Below are 4566 nucleotides of genomic sequence, written 5' to 3' on the forward strand. Positions count from 1 at the left end.
GAGGTGGAGAAGGGGAGCGTGAGTGGGGAGGTGGTGAAGGGGAGCGGGAGTGGGGATGTGGAGAAGGGGAGTATGAGTGGGGAGGTGGAGAAGGGGAGCTTGAGTGGTGATGTGGAGAAGGGGAGCGTGAGTGGGGAGGCGGAGAAGGGGAACGTGACTGGGAACGTGGAGAAAGGGAGCGTGAGTGGGGAGGTGAATAAGGGGAGCGTGAGTGGGGAGGTGGAGAAGGGGAGAGTGAGTGGGGAGGTGGAGAAGGGGAGCGTGAGTGGGGAGGTGGAGAAGGGGAATGTGAGAGTGGAGGTGGAGAAGGGATATGTGAGTGGGGGTTGGAGAAGGTGAATGTGAGTGGGGAGGTGGAGAAGGGGAGCGTGAGTGGGGAGGTGGTGAAGGGGAGCGGGAGAGGGGAGGTGGAGAAGGGGAGCGTGAGTGGGGAGGTGGAGAAGGGGATCGTGATTGGGAAGGAGGAGAAAGGGAGCGTGAGTGGGGAGCTGGAGAAGGGGAGCGTGAGTGGGGAGGTGGAGGAGGGTAGCGTGAGTGGGGAGGTGGAGAAGAGGAATGTGAGAGCGGAAGTGGAGAAGAGGAAGGTGAGTGGGGAGGTGGAGAAGGGGAAGGTGAGTGGGGAGGTGGAGAAGGGGAAAGTGAGTGGGGAGCTGGAGAAGGGGAATGTGAGTGGGAGGTGGAGAAGGGGAATGTGAGTGGGGAGGTGGAGAAGGGATATGTGAGTGGGGGTTGGAGAAGGGGAATGTGAGTGGGGAGGTGGAGAAGGGGTGCTTGAGTGTGGAGGTGGAGAAGGGGTGCGTGAGTGGGGAGGTGGAGAAGGGATATGTGAGTCGGGGTTGGAGAAGGGGAATGTGAGTGGGGAGGTGGAGAAGGGGAATGTGAGGGGGGAGGTGGAGAATGGGCAATGTAAGTGGGGAGGTGGAGAAGGGGAATGTGAGTGGGGAGGGGGAGAAGGGTTGCGTTAGTGGGGAGGTGGAGAAGGGGAATGTGAGTGGGGAGGTGGAGAAGGGGATTGTGAGTGGGGAGGTGGAGAAGGGGAATGTGAGTGGGGAGTTGGAGAAGGGGTATGTCAGTGGGGGTTGGAGAAGGGGAATGTGAGTTGGGTTTGGAGAAGCGGAATGTGAGTGGGGGTTGGAAAAGAGGAATGTGAGTGGGGAGGTGGAGAAGGGGAGATTAAGTGGGGAGATGGAGAAGGGGAGCGGGAGTGGGGAGGTGGAGAAGGGGAGCGTGAGTGGGAAGGTGGAGAAGGGGAGCGTGAGTGGGGAGGTGGAGAAAGGGAGCGTGAGTGGGGAGGCAGTGAAGGGGGGCGGGAGTGGGGATGTGGAGAAGGGGAGCATGAGTGGGGAGGTGGGGAAGGGGAGCTTGAGTGGTGACGTGGAGAAGGGGAGCGTGAGTGGGGAGGTGGAGAAGGGGAACGTGATTGGGAAGGTGGAGAACGGGAGCGTGAGTGGGGAGCTGGAGAAGGGGAGCGTGAGTGGGGAGGTGGCGAAGGGGAGCGTGAGTGGGAAGGTGGAGAAGGGGAGCGTGAGTGGGGAGGTGGAGAAGGGGAATGTGTGTGTAGGTGGAGAAGGGATATGTGAGTGGGGGTGGGAGAAGAGGAATGTGAGTGGGGAGGTGGAGAAGGGGAATGTGAGGGGGGAGTTGCAGAAGGGGAATGTGAGTGGGGAGGTGGAGAAGGGGAATGTGAGTGGGAAGGTGGAGAAGGGTTGCGTGACTGGGGAGGTGGAGAAGTGGAATGTGAGTGGGGAGGTGAAGAGGGGTATGTCAGTGGGGGTTGGAGAAGGGGAATGTGAGTTGGGTTTGGAGAAGGGGAATGTGAGTGGGGGTTGGAGAAGGGGAACGTGAGTGGGGAGGTGGAGAAGGGGAGATTAAGTGGGGAGGTGGAGAAGGGGAGCGTGAGTGGGGAGGTGGAGAAGGGGAGCGTGAGTGGGAAGGTGGAGACGGGGAGCGGGAGTGGGGAGGTGGAGAAGGGGAGCATGAGTGGGGAGGTGGAGAAGGGGAGCTTGAGTGGTGATGTGGAGAAGGGGAGCGTGAGTGGGGAGGTGGAGAAGGGGAACGTGATTGGGAAGGTGGAGAAAGGGAGCGTGAGTGGGGAGCTGGAGAAGGGGAGCGTGAGTGGGTTAGGTGGAGAAGGGGAGCATGAGTGGGAAGGTGGAGAAGGGGAGCGTGAGTGGGGAGGTGGAGAAAGGGTGCGTGAGTGGGGAGGTGGTGAAGGGGAGCGGGAGTGGGGAGGTGGAGAAGGGGAGCGTGAGTGGCGAGGTGGAGAAGTGGAGCGTGAGTGGGGAGGTGGAGAAGGGGAGCGTGAGTGGGGAGGTGGAGAAGGGGAATGTGAGTGGGGAGTTGGAGAAGGGGAAAGTGAGTGGGGAGCAGGATAAGGGGAATGTGAGTGGTGAGGTGGAGAAGGGGTTTGTAAGTGGGGAGGTGGAGAAGGGATATGTGAGTGGTGGTTGGAGAAGGGGAAAGTGAGTGGGGAGCTGGAGAAGGGGAATGTGAGTGGGGAGGTGGAGAAGGGGAATGTGAGTGGGGAGGTGGAGAAGGGATATGTGAGTGGGGGTTGGAGAAGGGGAATGTGAGTGGGGAGGTGGAGAAGGGGAATGTGAGGGGGGAGGTGGAGAAGGGTTGCGTGAGTGGGGAGGTGGAGAAGGGGAGCGTGAGTGGGGAAGTGGAGAAGGGGAGCGTGAGTGCGGAGGTGGAGAAGGGGAATGTGAGAGCGGAAGTGGAGAAGAGGAAGGTGAGTGGGGAAGTGGAGAAGGGGAATGTGAGTGGGGAGTTGGAGAAGGGGAAAGTGAGTGGGGATCTGGAGAAGGGGAATGTGAGTGGGGAGGTGGAGAAGGGGAATGTGAGTGGGGAGGTGGAGAAGGGATATGTGAGTGGGGGTTGGAGAAGGGGAATGTGAGTGGGGAGGTGGAGAAGGGGTGCGTGACTGGGGAGGTGGAGAAGGGGAATGTGAGGGGGAGGTGTAGAAGGGGAATGTGAGGGGGGAGGTTCAGAAGGGGAATGTGAGTGGGGAGGTGGAGAAGGGCTATGTCAGTGGGGGTTGGAGAAGGGGAATGTGAGTTGGGTTTGGAGAAGGGGAATGTGAGTGGGGGTTGGAGAAGGGGAATGTGAGTGGGGAGGTGGAGAAGGGGAGATTAAGTGGGGAGGTGGAGAAGGGGAGCGTGAGTGGGGAGGTGGAGAAGGGGAGCATTAGTGGGAAGGTGGAGAAGGGGAGCGTGAGTGGGGAGGTGGAGAAAGGGAGCGTGAGTGGGGAGGTGGTGAAGGGGAGCGGGAGTGGGGATGTGGAGAAGGGGAGCATGAGTGGGGAGGTGGAGAAGGGGAGCTTGAGTGGTGATGTGGAGAAGGGGAGCGTGAGTGGGGAGGTGGAGAAGGGGAACGTGATTGGGAAGGTGGAGAAAGGGAGCGTGTGTGGGGAGCTGGAGAAGGGAAGCGTGAGTGGGGAGGTGGAGAAGGGGAGCGTGAGTAATAAGGTGGAGAAGGGGAGCGTGAGTGGGGAGGTGGAGAAAGGGAGCGTGAGTGGGGAGGTGGAGAAAGGGAGCGTGAGTGGGGAGGTGGTGAAGGGGAGCGGGAGTGGGAAGGTGGAGAGGGGGAGCTTGAGTGGTGATGTGGAGAAGGGGAGCGTAAGCGGGGAGGTGGAGAAGGGGAATGTGAGAGCGGAAGTGGCGAAGAGGAAGTTGAGTGGGGATGTGGAGAAGGGGAATGTGATTGGGGAGTTGGAGAAGGGGAAAGTGAGTGGGGATCTGGAGAAGGAGAATGTGAGTGGGGAGGTGGAGAAGGGGAATGTGAGTGGGGTGGTGGAGAAGGGGTATGTGAGTGGGGGTTGGAGAAGGGGAATGTGAGTGGGGAGGTGGAGAAGGGGTGCGTGAGTGCGGAGGTGGAGAAGGGGAATGTGAGTGGGGAGGTGGAGAAGGGAAATGTGAGGGGGGAGGTGGAGAAGGGGAATGTGAGTGGGGAGGTGGAGAAGATGTATGTCTGTGGGGGTTGGAGAAGGGGAATGTGAGTGGGGGTTGGAGAAGGGGAATGTGAGTGGGAAGGAGGAGAAAGGGAGCGTGAGTGGGGAGCTTGAGAAGGGGAGCGTGAGTGGGGAGGTGGAGAAGGGGAGCTTGAGTGGGGAGGTGGAGAAGGGGAGCGTGAGTGGGGAGGTGGAGAAGGGGAGCGTGAGTGGGGAGGTGAAGGGGAATGTGAGAGCGGAAGTGGAGAAGAGGAAGGTGAGTGGGGAGGTGGAGAAGGGGAATGTGAGTGGGGATTTGGAGAAGGGGAATGTGAGTGGGGAGGTGGAGAAGGGGAATGTGAGTGGGGTGGTGGAGAAGGGGTGCGTGACTGGGGAGGTGGAGAAGGGGTGCGTGAGTGGGGAGGTGGAGAAGGGATATGTGAGTGGGGGTTGGAGAAGGGGAATGTGAGTGGGGAGGTGGAGAAGGGGAATGTGAGGGGAGAGGTGGAGAAGAGGCAATGTGAGCGGGGAGGTGGAGAAGGGGAATGTGAGGGGGGAGGTGGAGAAGGGTTGCGTGAGTGGGGAGGTGGAGAAGGGGAGCGTGAGTGGGGAAGTGGAGAAGGGGAGCGTGAGTGCGG

This window comes from Carcharodon carcharias, chromosome 11 (assembly GCF_017639515.1).
Source record: "Carcharodon carcharias isolate sCarCar2 chromosome 11, sCarCar2.pri, whole genome shotgun sequence".
NCBI lineage: Eukaryota > Metazoa > Chordata > Chondrichthyes > Lamniformes > Lamnidae > Carcharodon > Carcharodon carcharias.